Consider the following 22,455-nt stretch of genomic DNA (forward strand, 5'->3'; position numbering starts at 1 on the left):
TCGAAAATCCAGTCCTTTAGCAGCTCTTCATTCCGAGTCAGACACATGTGAGGACAAGGTTTTTCCAATGCCAGAATTAGTTATGACAGACATGTGGTTGTCCTGTTAGGAGAAAACGGTCTGTTAAAAATACAGGGTCTGGGGAACATTGTTTCCCAGTAATCGGTTGCACAAGTTTAATAGCTAGAAATGGTTTCAATATTACATTTTCAATTTAAATAATAAAACCATATGTTAGTGGGCTAGCATCATAAAGAGATAATTCAATTCAGGGACCTGTTACTTTGTTTTGGAATTAGATTAAGTCATAAATAAATACTACTTTTGTTCCCATCCAAACAGCCTCTTAAGACATTTTCCACCTGTTAAAGGACGTGTAGTATTGGGAGTGGAAACTGGCTCGAACTTTCAACGCGTTTGTAAAAAATAAACCAATGTTGATTTATGAGTTGAACTATGACAGTGAACATGTAAGCAAATAAAAACAATGAACTGAGAAAAAAGCAAATATACTGTTGATTTGGCATTGCATGAATCATGCAGCCAAGCCCAAGAGAAAGAGAGATTCCTAGCTTCAGAGTGATGGATTGGGAAAGGGGATCTGATCCCTGGGTAATGAAATGTGAGGGGGTCTTGCCTTGTGCTATTGACCCAGAGGTAGCCTGGAGGAAAGTGATTACTTCTGACTGTGCAGTGTTAGTTAAAACAATCCCCTGGGCTCAAATATCAGCTATTAAAATAAATTCAGGAGACAGAGGAAGTGATGTTTATAAGTTGGAAGTTTCAGCCGCTTTTTAAACAACTGTGGATCTACATATTCTGAAATGGAAATGTGATACATTGGGAAGAGGGCAAAAGGAAATGACAGGAGGGTAAACCAAGGGTGAGCTAAAAGAACGAGGAGTACTTGTGGCACCTTAGAGACTAACAAATTTATTTGAGCATAAGCTTTCGTGGGCTAAAACCCACTTCATCGGATGCATGCAGTGGAAAATACAGTAGGAAGATATATATATATATATACACAGAGAACATGAAAAAATGGGTGTTGTCATACACACTATATAGTGTGTATATAAGTGTGAGCTGTTAGAGAGCAGGGAATCTGGAAGAAAAATTGTCCTTGTCTGCTCTTTTCCTTGAGACATTCTTGCATGAGAAATTAAGGTACAGAATTTCTGATTTAAGGCCAGATTCTGGTAACCTGATTTATGCCGAGTATCATCTTGCTCTACAAGTAGACCCATCTGTTTACATGGGATTATTCACCAAGTAAGAGACTGTACAAAATGAGTAAGGGAGTGAGAAGTTGCCCCTTGTAAATGATAAAAAGAATGTACTGTTTTATAAACATGCAGTTACAATAGTTCTGAATATATTGCAATCTATGGCTGGAGGTTTGCAACTGATTACTGGAGCTGACTGAAAATTTTCCCCGTGGAAACAGGTTGGTTTATCTGCTGCCATGTCATAATACCCAGCACTAATAGCCACCATGCCTTCAGCCTCCAATTTACTTATCTCACTCCAGTTGCTCAAAATTCTGGTCTGAAGTCCCACCCATCCCCTTTTGAGAGCCTGCCCTAATCCCCTAGGCTATAGGCAGATACAGGTAGAGTTGCTTGCAGTGGCCTATCTTGGTGTGGTTATAGTGTATTCAAATATACAACCATTCTATTTGTGGAATAAAAGAATTTAACATCATACTCTGGAATTTAAACCCATAGTATTTCAAAAACTAAGTACATGAGCAAATTCAAGGACTTCTGATAACTCATGGAAACCCTTCAAAAGGGAATGTATTTATGGCTAGGGAACATCACAAATTCTTAGCTATTTTCTTATTATCGTATAGTTATATTATTTCTTATTATAACTATGCTGTTTTCCCTATAATTATATAGATAGACGGTACAATCTTAAATTGGACAAAATTATTTGTCTGAGCCCTGATTATGTACTGGGAGTTTTTCAGGATGCCCTGGGCATTATCTTACTACTGTTCTTTAAGGCCAGGATATACAACAGCCTTTTAAAAACCAGCTGACTGGCTTCCCCACTCATCTGAAACCTCATTTGTCTATGATACAGATACACTGAAAAAATCTTCATGTGTCCCCATGCACAAGCCTGTATGTCCTTGTTTGGATTTAAGATGTCAACGCCTTAATTTCAGGGAGAAATTCAGAACTGTATTATATGTTAGTTTGCTCTACCCCTCTGTAGTTTAAAAGCACTTTCAAACATGTAGGTGAGGGAAACAAAATGGGAGCCTTCTTGTATATAACTTTGCCTTTCAAATGTTTCTCTGAAATTTGATTATAGGCTTTCAGAGACAAAAGACATGTCAGTCGCCCTGTCTGGAGTTGACAACAATGATCCTAACAATAGAATTGTCTATTTCCTCAATTTTAATTGATCACTGCTAGGTTCTGTATAGTTGCTCAGGAGCACATCCTCAAATACTGCTCACAGAGATGCAAAAAGTAAAGGACGTTTTAGCGGTTGAAAAGCGTAAAGACTTAAAACACAAGAATACTGATTGATCTCTGCATCATGCTGACAAGGTTGGCTGACCATTCTATTACTTTGTTTTTTCACGTACTGGTAACATCATCATATTATTGTGGTGTTATCTGTGTGTCCTCCCAGGCTCTCATTACTAGAGCTGGGTGACTGCCGGAAAATGTGGTTGCGAAGGTTTGTCCTTACAAAGTAATGTACGTGTGCTTCAATGGTATTCTTGGCCTCTTCTTTTCATTTTTGGAGTCAAAGAGTTAAGGACAGAAGGGACTACCAGATTACCTACTCTGACCTCTTGGATATCACAGGCCATCCACACCACACAGCACTGGTACACTAAACCCAACAAGCGAGGGCCTTGCAAAACTTTGATCAACATTTTTAAATTAAAAAAAAATATTTCAGTGAAAAACTCAAAATTCAGAACATTTTAACCAAGCCTAGCAACAATAACATGGGTAACAAATAGTCAATAGTCATTGCTTACTAGTTACTATTTTTACGAGGGGGAGGCAGCATGATCTAGTGGCTAGAGCACTGGACTGAGACTCATGAGACCTGAGTTCTATTCCCAGTTCTGCTGCTGGGTGACTTTGGGCAAGTCATGTTAATAGCTCTGTGCCACAGTTTCCCTGTCTGTAAAATGGGGATAATAACACTGAGCTTCTTTGTAAAGCACTTTGAGATCTATTGAGGAACATATAAACTATGAGAGCTGGATGTTATCAGTGTTAACTTGTAAACTAAACTATGTTTGCATAAACGGCTCACTAACAATTTTGAACAACAAATTATTAAACATGCAAGTAATTAGCAAACAAAGGCTACATTCATTGAATTAATCAGAGACTGCAGATAGGTTGCCTAATTTTCCTCACAGCACTATTTGTGCTCCAATACTCTGTTCACTGCATTTAAAGATATAATTTTGAAATCTAATTTGATAAGCGCATGTTTGTTTGCAAAATATTCATTAGGGTTCCTTTCAGTCTATAGCTTCCATCCCTGTAGCATCTGACACCCCCGTAAACTTTCTCTCTCTTTCCCGCCTCCCCAGTGCTCCAGTGAGGCAAATAAGATTAATATCCCTATTTTATAGATGGGGAACTGAGCCACAAGGAGATTAAGTGATTTGCCCAAGTTTACACAGGAAACATATGGCAGAGCCAAGTTTGAGTTCTGTGTCTTAAGCACGAGCCCATCCTTATGCTTCCAAGCTGCTAGTGGCCCTGGAATCCATCTTGAACCACTTATTAGAATTATCTCCCTGAAAACGAATTGAAAGTCTAAGTGATCAGGAACTTTACCTAAACTTCAGAGGCAGGTTAATATGAGAGTGCTCTTTGTCCTGGTTCATTGGACGGGCTCTTCTGGCACAAACCAGAGCATTACAACCACTCACCACTTCTTTGTGGGATTACTTCATTAGACTGTTTCTACAAATCAATCTTTCTATCGGTTTCCAAAATCTTGTCCATAGTGGCTCTCATGAAAAACAGACATGAACAAAACTTGTGCAAAGCATAAAAAACAAAAAATCAACAACAACAAGGAAAAGCCTAGCAATGAGCGAACCTGGTTAGATTTGGAGGTTTGCTTCAGATAAGCATCTGAAAGTCGCTTGTCTGAAAGGTATCCAAAACTCTGTTTTAGCTCCCCAGTGGCTTTTAGAAAGTGGCATTTGCAGTTCCCACGACAGCCATCAGCTGAAATTGACAAGTAGCCCACAGGACGACGATCATTTTTTCCACCGAATGCATCCGATGAAGTGAGCTGTAGCTCATGAAAGCTTATACTCAAATAAATGTGTTAGTCTCTAAGGTGCCACAAGTACTCCTTTTCTTTTTTGATCATTTTTATTAAGTTCTCATCATAGGACAGGATATTTGTAGCTGACTTCAACTTTGATTGGATAACTGATATTGGTTGAAGGTGGCAGGTATCCAAATCGCATGTCATCTTTGATTTTCAAGGTATTAGTAATAAATCAGCAGAGGGAAGGTACATTTTGAAAAAAAAAATCAGCTTCTCTCAATGCCGTATTGGTCTGAAAAGCAATCTGCCATCTTGTAAATGAGTCGGTTTACCTGTGAGCACAGCATGTGCCATATTAAAACAAGAGAGATAATTAAATAAGGTGATAGACCAAAAGATAGCAGGAGTCATTCTACTGCCATAATTTTTAAAAGGTTTAAAAGAAAATCCGACACATTGGCATAGACTTTGAGCAAGTACATCCTGGAGGAAAAGCTGCAAGTATATCATGACAGCAGTGCACCTTTATCCTCTTCTGTTCTTTGAGAGCATGGGGGGACTGGAAATGTTCTGCTCATTCACCGTGCAAAGTAAGCTGAGACTAAGCCACATGGTAAAGTATTTTTCCCTCACTGGTACAAAGTTAGGGTCTAGTTCGATGGAAGTTTTGCCTGAGTAGGATCCCAACTCAGCCACAGATTTAAGCACATACCGAACTTTAAGTACATGCTTAAGTCCATCAAAGCACAGAAGCAAGCATGTACTGTGACAAAGCTCTGTCCTTGCCTCCGTGGGTCTCGTGTTTCCTGGCGGATTTCGCTAACCTCAGAGGCTCACTGTGACCCTCCACGTAACTCTTCTTTCTCTAGAGACAAGGGTCACAGTCTACTGAGCCATTTTCATCATAAGCCAGTGAGGGAGGTGAGGAGAAGTTATCCTTCCTTGCACAGTCTCTGTTGTCTCCCAGTCTCAGTGATTAATCAGGGGCAAAGGTGGGGGAACCCGGGCCCACCCTCTACTCCGGGCTCCACCTCAGGGACCCTAATAGTATCAGCTATGGTAGCTGACCTTTTAGAAACATGACATGTACAATTCCCTGGGCTACTTCCCCCACAGCAGCCCTCACTTCCTCAAGCTCCACTTCACCCTTACCTCAGGGCCTCCTTCCTTCCTTCCTTGTGCCTGATATGGTGTGTACTACTCAGCCTCTCCAACCACGCAACTTCTTCCCACAGCTCCTGACATGCACACCCACCTGACTGGCTGGAAGGCTTTTGACTAGTTTCAGCCAGCCCCGATTGGCTTCAGGTGTCTCAATCAACCTAGCCTTCTCCCTGCCTTCTGGAAAGTTCTTAATTGGCCCCAGGTGTCTTAATTGACCTGGAACAGCTGCCATCTCACTTATCCTGGTATCAGGGATTTGTTTAGCCTGGAGCTAATATATCTGTCTCCCACTACTCTTCCATAGCCATCTGACCTTGCCCCATCACAGTACCTATAAGAATGGCCACAAGTCTATAGCTATATAGCAAAGCACTTAAGCATGTGTTTAACTTTAAACACATTGGAATTAAGCACAAACTTAAAGCTTTGCGCTTTGCTGAATCGGGGTGAACTCCAGCATATGCCTAAAGTTAAATATGTGCTTCGGTGCTCTGCTGAATCAGGGCTGAAGTGAGTAAGACACTGTGCAATTAGGCACAGAAATATACCAACGAGTAGAAAGCCAAGAAGGGGACTTCCTTACCTGTCATAATTTGGGTCTGGAAGAGCGTTGGAAATCTCTACAGCTTCATGTGGGGAAAAAAACAATTTGTGCCACTGACAATATGAAGTCAGCAATGTACATTATAATATTGGGCTTTTTTAATGTCAAGATCTTAAACCAACACTTGCTGTGATGGGTTTTTAAAGCCAGGCACTCATTACAGATGGTGGGTGGGGAAAAGGTAAAGGTTTTTCAAAAATATTTATGAAATTATTGCATGGAAATGTCTAAAATTTCAACAAATGTCACCCAGCACTACTGGATCCATAGTTGGGACCAGATTGTGAACCCTTTACTCACACTTGTGAGGAGGAGCAGTCCCACTCCCCCAGGTAGTCCCACTGAAATCCTCACCAACATAAGGGTCCACATTCTGGTCTTCGGCACCTCAATAAAAGTGGCCTGATTTTCAGAGGCACTAAAGGTTATTTTCAGTGTAAACTCTGGTAACTTGGCTCCAATGCAAATCAGGCCTCTTTTAATAAAAGGGGAGAGTCTCAAAACTGTTGGCCTAACTCTGCTTCCGTTGACGTTAATGGGAGGTTCACTGTAAATAGCTAACGAGCTGCAGAGCACTGCTGTAACAGTTACTCCTGATTCAATGGGAACAGAGTTAGGCCAGGCCTGAGTCCTTTTGAAAATCCCAGTGTAGGTACCTGAATATAGACTAACTTTAGTCACCCAAATTTGAACAAAGATTTTCGACGGAACTGGCATTTCATTGGGCCTTGGCTGCTTAGCCACCTCAAGCTATATTTGCAAACCCCAGGCTTTGGGTTTAATAATTCCTGAATTTAAGCCCTTCTAGCAATAGTACCTGCAAGCACAATGTGCTGTCCATCACTGTAAAGTGTTCCTTTGTTAGAGACTGGTTTGAGAAAAGAGAGAGAAGTGACAAGGTGTCCCAATATTCTCTGTCCATGATATTTTAGCTACATGTTAAGAGCAAACTGCATTAAGCAGATGTATGGGCCTTAAAAGGAATATGGCTGGCCCAGCTATATGGCACGGTGATGTTCTGTAAGGCAGCAGTGTTCTTCTGCAAAGAAACATCTGCTTTGAAAGGCTGTTGTAGTACCTGTGGGATGAGTGGGCAACACTCAAGAGAGTAAGAAGGAAAATGAAATAAAAGTATAAGGAGAATACTAAATGATAAAACAGAACCAGAGCAGTAATCCCTAATTCGGACTCCGTAAATAACACTCTAGAGGCCACACCCTCTTTCTAAGATTAGACTTCCTTGGTGTATGTATATTACATACATAAAAACCACTGCACACCATTTGCTAATCTATCGTCCTAGGACCACAGCACAATTCTAAGATTTAAACACGCCTGTGATAAATGTGCTGTTATTCTGGCTGCAGCGTGTTATTTCTGAGGTATCAAGTGAGCTCTTATTATAAAAACAGAAAATTGGAGTTACATCTGGTGACTGACGCATGTGACGGTATCACTGCGAGGAATTCCCGTTTCCTGAAGCTTTTCAATTAACTTGGTGCACTTTCCTTCAGGTGCGACACACTTCGTTTTTCAGTGGCGCCCCCGCTTCCAAGCTGTAAATCAATGAGTAGGTTATTGTGCTTTTGTAGGAGCACTTTTACCAGTAAAATGAAACAGCAAATTATAAACCCCATGGAGATTTATATAGCACGAGTTGATGAAACGGTTACTTTCCCCTTCCTATGCTCTTTCAGAGAGGCAGGTTAAAAATAGCTGGAAATTTACAAGAATCTCAAACCAAATCTGAAAACTACAACCTCAGCAACTTGCTGGGCTTGGCCTAGCAAGCGCAAGATTTACTGTTTGCAATTTCTTCAACTTGTTCAGTCATTTTTTTTTTTCAAATGCCCCTCTCCCCAAGTTGATGACAGGCCTGGCAAAACCATCTGTGCAAATAAAGCAAGGAAAAGTCTACGGAAACCTTGGCAAAAAGCCCTGTGTGTCTGTTATGGAAAAGAGATATGATAAAAGCATCCCTTACCGCCCCACCCCAAAGTCTCCCAAGTTCTAATTTGTCACCTAGGATATTAGGACTCAATCATTATTGTTATTAATTTGCACTGCAGTCAGGCCTAGAGGCCCCGATCCGGGATCAGGACCCCAGCATGCTAGGCATTGTGGGTAAAATTTTCAAAATCATTTAAGTTTAATTTTCAAATTGGCTTCAGAACCTAAGTCTCATTGAAAAAGCAGCAGGATTTTGAGGCTCTGGGCCTAAGTCCTTAGGTAATTTTTGAAAATGAGACAGGCTCCTTAATCACTTAGGTGATTTTGAAAATTTTAATGCATGTACAAAAGATAGCGCCTACCCTGCCAAGAGCTTCTATTCTAAGGCCCTGATCCTACAGAGGTTTACTCACAGAGTAGGTCATATGCACTGAGTAATCCCATTGATTTCAGTGGGACTGTCATACGGTGCCTAGTTAAACAAGTGTGTACGTCTTTCAGGGACTGGGGTCTAATCCCATGACAAGAATAAGCAGGCGAATACAACAAAGAGACAGGAGGAGCACAAGGTAACAGTGAGGGGATTGTGACAAAGAGCAGTTCCGGGGCAGGGTGGGGGTATGTAAGGGGGATGGGAAGCAAGTGTTCCGTATAATTTCTATGCACACTCGTTGATTTTATCCCTGCCTGAGACATCTGATAAGTGCACTGCTGACAACATCAGGATCTGCCTGCCAGTATTTTCCATTCTGAGACGGTGTCAGCTCAAGTTCAAGCACTTGGCAGTGGCTAGTGGCATGGGGCTCTGAGAGTCTCAATTTACCCCTCAGTCCCTGAAGCACCGGTTTGCATCTCCTTTTGCCCCAGTGACATTTGTGACTGCATCCAGTCACCTCTTCTTTACATGACTGAGATGTCTTCATATTCTGTTTGGCCTCTTTCTCTGTTCATACTGCCGGAGTCCCGAGTACAAACACAAGCTGGCTCTCCTTCTGAATCATTCCTGACTCATGGCCTCAGCAAGGAAACACCAGATGCCCACCCCGCCTTGGGACTGGCTTCTTTATTGCCCTTCCAGAAGCCCTCGAGGCCTGGCAATAAAATGACAGAAACCCCCAATAATTGCATCATCCCCTGCTCCCTGCTGAGACCTCGGCAATAATATATGACACACCATTCACAAAGCTGAACTCCCTATTCACATCAACATCTCTGTATTTTACAATGATCAGCAAACCTGTTTCCTCCTCTCCCTCTTCGCATGGGACACAGTCACGTAAGCAATGAACAGCTCATTGCAACGCCACTTACCCAACCTTGCATCCTTCCCTGCTCTGCAGTTCTGTGCTCGAGAACACTGTCTTTTGCTACCATTCTTAGAAAACTCCTCTTCCTCTTAAAAGGCATTGGACCTGATCCTGTTGGGATCTGAATACAATTGACGGTGGAAAAGAAAACAAAAACAAACCGATGAAGTGAGCTGTAGCTCATGAAAGCTTATGCTCAAATAAATTTGTTCATCTCTGAGGTGCCACAAGTCCTCCTTTTCTTTTTGCGGATACAGACTAACACGGCTGCTACTCTGAAAACTTTCCCTGTGAACACTGTTGACCAAAGCTGTTTGTCTAATTTTTTCCACAACATTTTCCAGATTTTTGTCAAAAAACAAAAAATGGGGTTTTGTTTTTGTTTTTTTGTTTTGCTTTGTTTTTTGACAACTAAAAAGAGGTTTTGGCCACCTCTCCCCCCCCAACATACACACATTTTGGCTGAAAATTGAAAAATGTTTGGTTGTCGGAAGAAAAATGATTGACTTCCATGGTTTCCAATGGAAACAAAAATTGTTGTTCAAAAAAACAGATCGTGTCCACAAAATGTTTCATTTAATCGAAAACACAATTTTCTCTGGGAAAAAATTTCAACAGAACATTTTCCACTAGCCCTCTCATTTCCATTCTCCTGCCTGGTGATACCTTCATCCCTCAGCAGTTGTTTAAATTCTGCCCATCCGTACAACATTGTTCATAGCTGATCTCTGTATTTGCCTGAAAATCTTCACAATAAAAATAAAGGCAAAGGCCCAGATTTTTAGAGGTATTTAGGCACTGCTGAGCTAAGCATTGCAATGGAGCTTAAACCTGGTATTCAAAAGTGATTTAGGCACTCAGGAATCTAAATCCCCTTGACTGTCTATGGGATTTTGACACTCAGTGTCAGCCTAGCTCTGCTCCTACTGAACTTGACAGATGGTTTTCCATTCACTTTAATAGAAACAGAAATAAGCCAACATGGAGCATTTTTGAAAACCGTACCATGACTGTGCTGTAGATCCCACACACATTTTTTCTTTCACCACATGGGATTTGTTTTTGCCCCATTACATGTGCTGTGATGCCAACACATAAGGGAATGAACAAGGTGGTGGGTGGGGGGAGGGGAGGGGAGGGGAGGGAAGTTCAACATTAACTATGACCCAGCTTGGCTTTGTAGGACACAGTCAAAGGCAGTGTGGTCTAGTGACTTAGGCACTGGAGTGGGACTCGAGACCTGGATTCTATCCTTGGCTCTGCTAATGAGCCACTGAGTGACCTCAGGCAAGATACCGTGCCTCAGTTTCCCCATCTGTAAAATGGGAATAATGATACGGACTTCCTTTGAGATCTGCTGATGAAAAGCACTAGATCAGAGCTAGGTGTCCCTATTACCATAAATGGAGCATCAGTCTCACTCCTACAGCAATTTGATCACACAATCTTCCCACTAAAGTCCAGACAATTCAGACTCAGACCCGATTTTGTCTTGCCCTTGGGTGGGCTTCAAGGATTTAAGAAGGGTGCAGGAAGCTTCCCTTCTTCCACCCGCGAAGCTTGTGCAAGTACTAGTAGCAGTCACTGTACTTCCATGGAGCTCACCTCACTCCACAGGAGACAAGGGGAGAAGGCGGGGCCATGACTTTGAGCACTTTCTGCAGAGGCTGTGGTATCCGCTGGGATTAACACCGGCATCTGGCTGCCCTGTTCCAAAGGATGGTAACCCCCACCCACTAGAGCATTGCAGTTATACATTGTCCCCACATAAATACTACCAAAGTGGTACAATCTATCTAACCTTTAAGGCTTAACTCTATCCTCATTACACCTGGATAGAGAAGTCAATGGGACTGTTCACATGAGGGTGCCCATCTGTTTCCCTGCCTTCATCAGGATATTAAGGACTAAGGGAGTTAAAGCAGTGAAGCAATGATTCCAACCAGGGCTGCTTGAAAACTTTCTGTCCAAAATTTTTGACAACGGAAAACTGGGCTTTCGACAAAATGAAGAGTTTTAGCAAAAGCATCTACTTGATTTGGAAATTGTCAATTCTTCATCTGAAGATCTCCAAATCAAACAGTTTTGACCCAAAAAACTCAGCCAAACATTGTCCAGCTGTGGCAGTTTTTGACTGAAAAAAATCTTTGTTTTTCAGTTGCTAGAAAAGCATTTTTAAAGAAGTTATCAGGGTTCTTGGTTTGTAAATGAAAAGTCAAAATTTTCTGGAGAAAAACCCAACCTTCTCCTACAGTGACACATTCACCATTGGCTTATGCTGGCAAAATCCCAGACACAGCGCAGAAAGTCTGCTGTGGGGTGGAAGAAAGTGGTTGTGACCTCCTCTTTTCAGGGCATTAGCAAATGCATTGATTCACTGCACTCTATAAGAAGCTTCCACCAGTGGTGCATCTAAGGAGTCTTCAGTAGAAGCTCAAGCTACCCCAGCCAGCAGAAGCACAAAGTAGGGACTAGTAGAAACTCCTGGAGCCCTGTGCCATGGATGAAGCCAACTGAGTCTGGCTCCCTAGTGCAGGGAAGGAAAGTTTGCATTTCCTTGCACCATCTGGGGTGAATCAGGCCCACAGACTATTGCTGCTGGTGCGCTAAACCTCACAAATGCTTGTGTGTCCCTAGCTCGTAAATGTTCACAAATGTTTTGAGTTTCTACACTCATTAGGGCTTAGAGGGGTCATTTGTCAGGACCAAAGAAGTCCTCCCCAAGAACTCTGTGTAATAAGTCAGCAGCTGTCTGCAAACCATGAGGAGACATTTGTTGCAGTCAGCCCAGCCTGCTGTCAGCAAGCAGGCCCCTGACCAGCCCTAGTAAATGTTTTACTGATTTAATATTAAATTAACTGTCCAGGCAGCAGGAGTGTGTTATATTTAATGGCATTCTGATAGAAAGGACTGCGCTTTGCTAGAATGCACCTGTAAAATTAGGATTGCATAGAATTCTGCAAGAGCCGTAAAACGTAGTGCCCTTTGTACAGAGCTTTCAAAAGCTAGATATGGGGAATGTTACATGATTTCAATTTGCAGCACGTCCAATGATGGAACTGGGTTTTTTGAGGAAAGGAGGGGACTGTGTTCTCTCTAAAAATCAAATGCACTTGGTCTTGAATTTAACACCCCAATTCATCCCTGCACTGCCCAGAGAGGGCAGCTTGTGAGGAAGTGCAGCCCCTATTCTGTGGAGTAGGGTGGTATTTAGGAAATCTGGCTTCTGTTCCTGAATAAACTTGGTGACCTTAGGCAACAATAATAGCTACCTCCTATGTAGTGTTTTTCACCCACAGAGATTAAAGCACTTTACGAAAGTGGAAAATATCATTATCCAGCTATGAGGATTAAGGCACAGAGAGATAAAGTAATTTACCCCGCGTCATCCAGTAGCTGAGGCATAAACAAGAACTCAGCTCTCCTGACCTCCAGTCCCATGTTCTAGCCACTGGGATATACTAACTGCCGAGGGCAACATAAGAGGTGAGACAGGTTCATGCAGTAGCATCCGCTCCAAGAGCCACTGTGCTTGAGAAAATGATGGTCACGATTGATCTCATTTATACCTGTTTCAATCCAGAGCAGCTCCCATGAAATCAGTGAAATCACACCAGTGCAAAACCAAGAGGAGAGTAGAATCAGGCTAAATGTCCACAGGAGATGTGGGGAGTGCATACAGGAACAGCAATTGGACTGCTTGCATGAGGGTTGCTGTCCCTGAGGATTTTCAGCAAGTATTCCACAGGATCAACCTCCCCACAACTAAGTGCAAAAAGAACAAAAGGAAAGAACATGAACCTAATTCTCAAGCACCAACTTTATAACATCTTAGAATGACAAAGGGACATAGCAACAACAACAACGTAATGTGTACAACAGAACATGGCTACCTGATAATCCACATATATAATCTTCACAGTTATACATCAACATAAATAAAGAAATATTAAATCTCAGCAGGTCAGTCCCCACAGAAACACAGTCAGAAGTAACTGAGAGCTCCCAGAAGCTTAGGTTCTGTTAACCTGAGTCTCCGTTACAGTCTTTGATCACCAAAATCTATACCAGGAGTGGGCAATCTACGGCCCGCAGGCAACATCCGGCCCATCAGACCATTTAATTCAGCCCTCAGCTCCCGCTGGGGAGTGGGGTCGGAGATTGCTCTGCTCTGCGCGGCTCCCAGGAAGCAGCCAGCCTGACCCCCCTCTGGCTTCTATGTAGTACATGGAGGTGTGGCCAGGCAGCTCTGCGCATTGCCCCGTCTGCAGGCACCGCCCCCGCAGCTCCCACTGGCTGCGGTTCCCAGACAATGGGAGCTGCAGGGGTGGTGCCTGTGGACGGGGCAGCGCGCAGAGCTGCCTAGCTGCGCCTTGGAGCCGGAGAGGGGACATGCTTCCAGGAGCTGCTTACGGTAAGTGCTGCCTGGAGCCTGCACCCCTGACCCCGCTCGCTGTGCCCTACTCCCCTGTCACAGCCAGGATCTCCCTCCTTCCCTCTGAATCCCTCAATCCCAGCCCAGAGCCCCCTCTTGTACCGCAAGCCTCCCAATCCCACCCCAGAGCCCACACCCCCAGCCAGAGTCCTCACCACCACCACACCCCTGTGTCCCAACAGCCTGCCCCATCCCTGATCCCCCTCCCACCCTCCGAACCCCTCAGTCCCAGCCTGGAGCCCCCTCCTGCACCCCAAACCCCTCATCTTCAGCCCCATCCCATAGCCCCCCTCCAGCACCCTGGACTCCTCATTTCTGGCTCCACCCCAGAGCCCGCACCCCCAGCCGGTGCCCTCACCCCCTCCTGCACCCTTACCCCCAATCTCGTGAGCATTCATGGCCCACCATACAATTTCCATACCCCGATGTGGCCCTCCGGCCAAAAAGTTTGCCCACCCCGATCTACATGGTCTGCTGAGTCAAAAGCATAGCAACATCTTCCCTCCACTTGCTTGCAGAAACCTCCAGCTGGAACCCATGCAGACTCTGTCACCTCTTTTGCTGAAATCACTCAGTGACCTAGTCAGTTAACTAGTTAACCAACCACTCAATTTAAGTATGTAGATAAAAACAGCAAGACAAAAAGCAGAGAACAGCAAAATATCATTGACTATTTCCTCATCATCACATTTAAATGAGAGAAAAGTTGGTGACTCGTAACTGCTTGAGACAATTTAACTAAAACAGTTTGGCTAAAATCAAATAACCATCCAAGTATACAATTAAAATAAAATAAATTTGTTTTCCCTCCCAACTTCTCCATTCTGTAATTAACACTGGCAGGGCTTCCCTGTTGGAAGGTTAATGAACAGTATCACTAGCCTGCTGCAAAATGCTTCATAGGTAGACGAAACCAGCCTGCTTTCTGCTCTTGCAGCTCAGCTTCTTCCAACCCACACAGACAACTTGCCCTTAACGGAGTGTGAGGCCAGCTACAGGGAACCTATTGAGCATACCCAAAACTGTATTTTTGCGAATACAGACTAACACGGCTGCTACTCTGAAACCCAAAACTAGCACACCCAATTCCAGAAACTTCTGGGTGTGGAATTAATTGTACATCTGCCTAACAACAATGACCCAGACACAACTCACTCCTACCCCCCTTCTCTATTGATTCCTTAAAGAGGCATCTCCCTACTAGGCACATGGGTTACACACGTATATTAAGATCTGTGTTGCCAATAAAAGAGGAGAATTTTGCCTTATGTCACCATCATTCACCTTGCCGTCATTTTCTAACTGTTGCTGGTTTCTCTTGGACCAATTATAATTGCTGTTTAATCATGGCAGCCTTTCTTCTTTATTGGTTCAGAAGTCACATACCCTCAGTGGCATTTCAACTGAGATTTTGACCAATCCCAAAACTTTTGAGACATTATTTTCATTTAAAAGAGAACACCAAAGCTACAAAGACAAAAGAGAAGGCAGTGAGTATAAAAAACAGACTCTTAATACTTCTAATTAAGGGTAGCAATTTAAATCTTAGATTATAAATACTTAAGTGATGGGTCACAGGCTGGGATTAAGTTATAGGATTTGGAGTTTTTCACCACTAGGTTATTATTGGGTTGAATCCAGGATAGGTAAGCGAATACTATCTGATGGCTATCCCATGCCTGATATGATAGAGAAAGTGGTGTCAATATAATTCCTTGTTAACATTACAAACAGCAGAATCACAATTCAGCACCCGAAATTCCGTTCTCAGCAGAGAGGTTCAGGATTAAGCGGGAATAAAACCAGAACCCTCATAGCCTTTAATTTTTATTCACACAACTAGTCTCACTGAGAACAAGAGGTCAAGTATTCAGCCCGGCCAGGGCTGCATTGTCAAGCCATCAGTAACAGTATCTACAACTCAGGTTTGAGGCAGTATGGAAAGGCTCTCCTGCCATTGCTTTCTTTCTACCTGCTTTGTTTACTGAGACTGTGATATGTTTTTCAACCAGTTCTATTTAACCTCAAGACCATTGAGAGCATAGGGCTGGATGGGACCTCGAGAGGTCATCTACTCCATCACCCTACATTGTGGCAGGATTAAGTTTACCTAAACCATCCCTGACAGATGTTTGTCTAACCCAGGGATTGGCAACCTTTGGCACACGGCCCGTCAGGGAAATCCGCTGCAGGAAGCGGAGTGGGCCACTGCTTCCCACAGCCCCCATTGCCCTGGAATGGTGAACCATGGCCAATGGGAGCTGCAATCGGCTGAACCTGTGGATGCTGCAGGTAAACAAACTGTCCTGGCCTGCCAGCAGATTTCCCTGACGGGGCATGTGCCAGAGGTTGCCGATCCCTGGTCTAACCTGTTCTTAAAAACCCTCCTTTTTATTACTAACTAGCCTGGAAGGCCATTACTCACCTCCATCTTCAAATTCCTCCTCCGGAATAGAGCTGATTGTGACATGTTTTTTTGGTCCCATGAAAAATATGGTGAAACGAAAAATTGTTTCGTTTTTGTCACAATTTTCCACCAAAAAAAATTAGAGGTTTGTTTGTTTGTTTTCAAAAAACTAATAACCCCCAAACTGATTTTCCCTCTTGGCTTTTGGCAATCAAAACCAAAATCAGTTGGGGGGGGTGTTTTGGAGAGAGGGGGGAATGTCTGGATGTCAGACAAAAACCTGAAAATTTTCGAGAAAAGCAAACACTTGCTCTGACAATATTCTGTTTGTCAAAAGCACAGTTTGCTGCGTAAATGTGTCAGCCCAGGAAGGACCCATTTCTGCTGCGGTTCCCATGTCAGAACAGTCAAACAATGATGAATGTTTCAGAGGGGACAGGCCCAGTACATTTGTATGACTCCGCCACATGCGGTTGTGCGCACCTTGAGACCCTGATCTTAAATGGAGCCTGTGGAAGCAAATGTCACAGAAATAATAATAATGTCAAAGTAATGTAACAGTTTTTGTGAAAATAGACCAGTTTAATGTTGGTTTTAGAAGTGATTTGTGTGAACAATGTGCCAGTTTCCTCCAGGCATGCGGTTCAGTTTTGGGCTTGAGGATGACGACATTATAAGAAAAACTGGGCAATTTTGGATGATCTTTTTATAGTTGACAAATATAGATAATTCACTACCCAGGCAACTTTAGTTGAGAGAGTCAATATGTACTTTTCTCAAAGGATGTGGTGAATTTGCTTCGTCCCATTTCTGTGTTTGATTTACAACCACATGATTTCATTAAATAAGAACTTAACATGGAGATTTCTGCCCGCCAAGTTTAGTCAAGGTTGTATTCCACAAATCCCCAAATTCGGGGGCAGTGGGTGGGGAACTGTCATATTTTTCCAGAAGACATCCCTTTTGCCCCTGGACTTTTTTTTAAGCTTGCAAAACAGCATTTATTTTCTCCTAGTAGACCATGAATTTTAACTTTTCCACTGTGTGGCCCTGTGAAGACTATGATGACTTTACTTCGTTAATTAACAGCAACTTGTGAGGAAATACAGGATACATTTTCAAGCTCAGTGTTTCAGTCTCAAATTGGTTTCCAAACGCAGATTGGAATACTTGGAGTTCTCTCCTACCCACATCTCCTGCAAGCCCATAGATTCACATTAAAAGAGCGAGAAGTGTGTAATGAAGTTCTTCCCTTTAATTATAGGATGAGAAACCCATATCTTGGCAGCTCAGCTACATTAACGCAGAAGGAAGCGAGTTCCAAAGAAAATTCAGCGATGGAAGAGAAAAAAAGAGGATGTAAATTGGCCAAGCAAGTAAGTTATGTTTATTGTGCCAGACCCTCAGCTGGTATAAATCACCATAGCGCTGTTGATTTCAGAGCAGCTTCTCCAATTTACATCAGCTGGGAATCTGACCCATTCTCTTCTTTCTGCAATGTCCTAATGGACAAAACTATGTGCAAATGCTAGCACTACTCCTATGTTGTTCTTCACCTTCACACACAATAATGCTCTGATTCTGGGCCGGGTCCTCAGATGACATAAATTAGGGTATTTGCAGCTGATGTAAATTGGGGTAACCGGGCCTAAGTAACTGTAGGAGCATGGACTAAGGAGCTGGCTCAGGAAGGGGGTAAGTGTAGACTAAATACAGAATGCCAGACCTCAGCCCAAAGGGGCAGCTGAGGATTCTGCAGGCACTGCATGGCCCGCTCCCCACACAACACAAGGGTAGAGTGTGAAGTAGGGAAGGGAGAAGGGGACCTGGTGATCCCCAGCCAGTGTAACAGTTCCTAGAAGATTCTTCCTGCTGCTCTAGATTATACCAGAGCCCAGTATTAAAGAAGGTGGGGAGGGGGGCAGAAAGGTGGTTTACAGTCACTCCTCAGGTTCTGTACCACATATGGCACAAATTAACCCCAAGGAACTGGCCCAGTGTATGTAGATTCTGATCACAGTTGGATGGAAACCCCACTTGCTTACACTTAGCTGATCCAGTTTTTTTCTTCTTTTCTGACACTCCTTTATGAGCTGTTCAGGCCTTTGGCTTCAGATCACAAACGCAACTGTCACCCCAGTACCATCCGCCATGACTCATGCCAGAGCATGTCTTTGAAACATCTTAAGCGTTCTGGTCATTGCCCCTAGTAATTGTGTTTACATCATCACCAAGAGAGAGAGATACACAGCGAAGAGGAAAAATAGACAACGCTGCTTAGTGCTCTTGGCTTATTGTTTGAATAGTTAAAGACTTTGCATCTGGAAAGAATTCCGTTAATTTGTGGTTAGCACCCATATATCAAATCCATGAGCTTCCAAGTAAACAGATGTCACTGTAGCTGCCATGGAGGGAAATTGGCATTGCTAGCTTGTGGAGAGAAGTAAGGGAACAGACTGGTACAAACTAATCCAAAAAGGAAACATTAACCCAGATGCATAGAGGACAATGAATGAATTGTTTCTTAGAATTTTTCAACTTTTAAAGTGTATTAAAATGAAGAGCAATTAAACCATAAATGACACAACTTTAACTTGTAAATTATATACACACACACACACACACACACAAACAACATATGATATATAATACATATATACATGCACATATGGAATAAAGATAATCAATAAAAGATCACATCCCACGTTCATGACGATAAAACCTTTATACCACATCATCATGAACTGTATTCTCCATATAACATAACCTAAATAACCAAGTGACTAGTGGTCCTTTTCTTTTGCATAAGAACATAAGACTGGCCATACTGGGTCAGACCAAAGGTCCATCCAGCCCAGTATCCTGTCTGCCAACAGTGGCCAATGCCAGGTACTGCAGAGGGAGTGAATCTAACAGGTAATGATCAAGTGATCTCTCTCCTGCCGTCCATCTCCACCCTCTGACAGACAGAGGCTAGGGACACCATTCCTTATCCATCCTGGCTAATAGCCATTAATGGACTTAAGCTCCATGAATTTATTTAGTTCTTTTTTAAACCCTGTTATAGTCCTAGCTTTCACAACCTCCTCAGGCCAGGAGTTCCTCAGGTTGACTGTGTGCTGTATGTAGCTAGTTTGAGACACAGTAAAGATGCCTGACTGTCAGAGGGCAGGTGTTCAGCATTAGAGCAAGGTACAAAAAAGGAGAAACATTTTATGATTTTTTTTTCAATTTCCCCTTATTTTGAAATTTAAAAATATGAAACATTTAACATTTGAAAATATCAGACAGCTAATTTTAAAATGGGGCGAGGTTTAAGGAGAAGAAAAGTTTTGAAAAATGTCAATTTTTCCCTCCCCCCCCATTTTAAAATTTGGAAATTTCACCTTTTGAAATCTCATAAAAATTTGGGAAATTCCAACCAGCTCTCCTCAGCACTTACTGAAAACCAAGCCCTTCTGAAGATACCTCAGGTTGGGGACCTAAAATCATGAGTCATTTCTGAAAATTTAGGCCAACATAACTGACAAAAAACCCAAACCAAACAAAAATATCCCAGCCATTTCTTAATAAAATATATAATTTATATTTTTTAAAAAAATATTGGCAGTATTTTTGGTAACCCTGCACCTGTGGAGCCAGGTGCCTTATTCAGATTTAGGGGGGGAATATACAATTAATAAATTTAGGACACTCTAAATAAAAACATCTACAGTAATTTAGCTAACTTAGCAACATAGTAAAAATATCTACAGTAACTTTTAGTGACCTATACAAAAATGTCACAACTTGCCCATGTAAGATGTTAGTGCTGTGAATCCCGCGGGGAAAATGAGAATCTCCCTTATCTAATAGCATTAATCTCCTGTTTCTAATTCTGTCACTAGTGGAGTGAATATTGCCTGAATCTGTGATGATTGTATCCACTATTGTTGTCGTGCGGGTCCCAGGATATTACAGAGACCAGGTGGGTGAGGTAATCTCTTTTATTCGACCAACTTCTGTTGGTGAGAGAAACAAGATCAAAAGCTTGTCTCTCTCACCAACAGAAGTCGGTCCAATAAAAGAGACGACCTGACCCCGCCCTTGTCTCTCTCCGGTGACTGTCATTTAAAGGAAAAAAATGCCACACTTGCGGGAATAGAAGGAAAGCGATTGGTGACAGGTTGGATTAGAATCATAATGTGTGTCTGGAGCTGCTCAGCGGTTTGGAATACTAGTGTAAGTCCCAGAGAGGTGGGTCAGTGGGCAGAGGGGAAGGTGAAGTGGGCAGCGGTGTGTTGTCAATGCAATTTATTACAGAGCTCTGCAATGTATCACGTGTATTGCCACCACATTGTGTGTGTTTGACTGTAGACACATCCAGAGAGAGACAAACAGAAAATATTAATTGCAATTAAATATATCACTCAAGTCAATAATCTGCTCATCAGGTACAAGTAGAATCTAGCAGAGGATTGCAGAACTGTGGGGGTAGGGGAGAGGTAAAACAGAGCCCAGCTAGGGTGTAGCTCCCCCTCTCCTCCCCCCCCCCATAGTATTCCCGCCCCTGCCCCCCCATTCTGTCTTTCCATCTATCTCATCCCCTTCTAATACAATCCTACCAAACAGATTGCAAACAACAAAACAAATCATAGAACTGATGTGATGCTTGCAGCGTTCATCTTCTTCGCTCTGCTTGTGTGTTCCATCTCCTTCCCCTTCCCTGTGTCCATCTGGTCAATGTAGACTGTCAGCTGTTTGGGGCAGGGATTGTCTCTTGTTCTGTTTATATAAAGGGGTCCCGACCTCAGTGGGTCTCTCCCATAATAAGCCTTATAAATAATAGTGAGGTCCTTTTAAGAAAACTAGCCTTTTGGTATAGCAAAGGAATGATCATACTGCATGCTGCTTCTTTCACTACAAAGCAGCAAATTCTTCTTTAACCCCAAACATATTTTAACTTCCTACTTTGAGAGACCGAATGATGGTTCATTGTTGTGATTAACCCTAGCCCCTGGTGAAAGACCTAGAGCTTTTTCCTAGGTGCAGGGAGGGATTTCCAACACTATCTAAATGACTTAGGAGCACAAGTCCTATGAACATCCCATCCACAGTTTAAAATATCTTCTGTATTACTGTGTTCGCATTATTTGCTGTGGGCAGATAGGAAATACAAAGTTTGTCAGCTAGGCCTGCAAGAAATGATTGCCTCATATAATAATAAACATACAATAAATCAGCTGCAACTTTAGCTAGATTTCCCAGTGCGTCTTGTAGAGGTCACATTTTCCAAAGAACTCAGCTCCCATTTAGGAACCAGAATAAGTGGGCAGCTTCCAAGGGCTGAGCAGGTTTGAAGATCTGGTCCCAGAGGTCCACGTCAGAGGCTGTGATCCTCCAATGAACTCCCTGCAGGTGCAGAAACCTGGCCAGGTAAAGGTCATTCCTACACTGAAGCCTTAGACGATCTTTATTTCTGTGGATTGTACTGGTACTAGGGTAACCAGATGTCCTGATTTTATAGGGACAGTTCCGATTTTGGGGTCTTTTTCTTATGTAGGCTCCTATTACCTGCCACCCCCAGTCACACTTTTTCACACTTCACCCTAATTGGTACTAACTATGTGCTTGTTTGACAGGCTAGTCCTATGTCTGGCACCAGTGAAGGCTTAAGTGACGTTTTAAGCAATCTCATATATCACTCCCGAGGGACAGTTAAAGTCCAGTCTGGATGTATCTGTACTTTTATGTCATTTCGAGCTGTGGAAAGTTTATCAGGAGGACTCAGACTGAATGAATGATTTTGCATCCCCATCATGTGAAATTCACAGGGTTGTTTTTTTGCTGCTGTGTATTTTGTTTTTTAAAGACAGGTATAACTCTGAGATTGTGGCAGTGTTTCGCTTTGAATGTGTTCAAACGCTACCATTTGAGTAGTGTGTGTTTTGTATATGAAGCCCAACTACATAAACCCATGGGAATTCTACAAGCAGGAGTGCAGCGTCTGCAATAATTATTTTTATGAGCAGTAATATTACAGTCGTATTAAAAATCCCCAAGGCAAAATTTGGACTCCCTTTGTGCTAGGTGTTATGCAAACACGTTGTAAATTCTTTGCATCTCTTACTATCTCAACAAAGGGTGGAAAAAAAGAAGGCTTTATTGTCCTTATCGACAGATGGGGAACTGAGGCACAGAGAGATTTGGACCCAGATTTTTAAAGGTATTTAGGCCTTGCTGCACTCAGTGCTGTCTAAGTGATTTAGGAGCCTTAATTTTCAATTTCCCCCCTCCCCCAAAAAGAGATATAGGCATGTCAAAGTGCTGG

At 42.7% G+C, this 22,455-nt stretch overlaps 2 long non-coding RNA genes across 2 annotated transcripts; one reads left to right on the forward strand and one right to left on the reverse strand.

Moving 5' to 3' along the window:
- Window positions 1-4,590: 4,590 nt before the first annotated feature.
- Window positions 4,591-9,442, reverse strand: LOC122459588. The gene is made up of 3 exons (XR_006280379.1): window positions 9,308-9,442; window positions 7,473-7,602; window positions 4,591-4,610 (listed from the first exon to the last, which is right to left on the reverse strand). It is a non-coding gene; the product is annotated as an uncharacterized LOC122459588 (long non-coding RNA).
- Window positions 9,443-13,658: 4,216 nt separating this feature from the next.
- On the forward strand, window positions 13,659-22,116 carry LOC119853554. Its single transcript, XR_005292121.1, has 3 exons — window positions 13,659-13,717; window positions 17,410-17,521; window positions 21,767-22,116. It is a non-coding gene; the product is annotated as an uncharacterized LOC119853554 (long non-coding RNA).
- Window positions 22,117-22,455: the final 339 nt, after the last annotated feature.

The sequence above is a fragment of the Dermochelys coriacea genome, chromosome 3 (assembly GCF_009764565.3).
Source record: "Dermochelys coriacea isolate rDerCor1 chromosome 3, rDerCor1.pri.v4, whole genome shotgun sequence".
NCBI classification, from domain to species: domain Eukaryota; kingdom Metazoa; phylum Chordata; order Testudines; family Dermochelyidae; genus Dermochelys; species Dermochelys coriacea.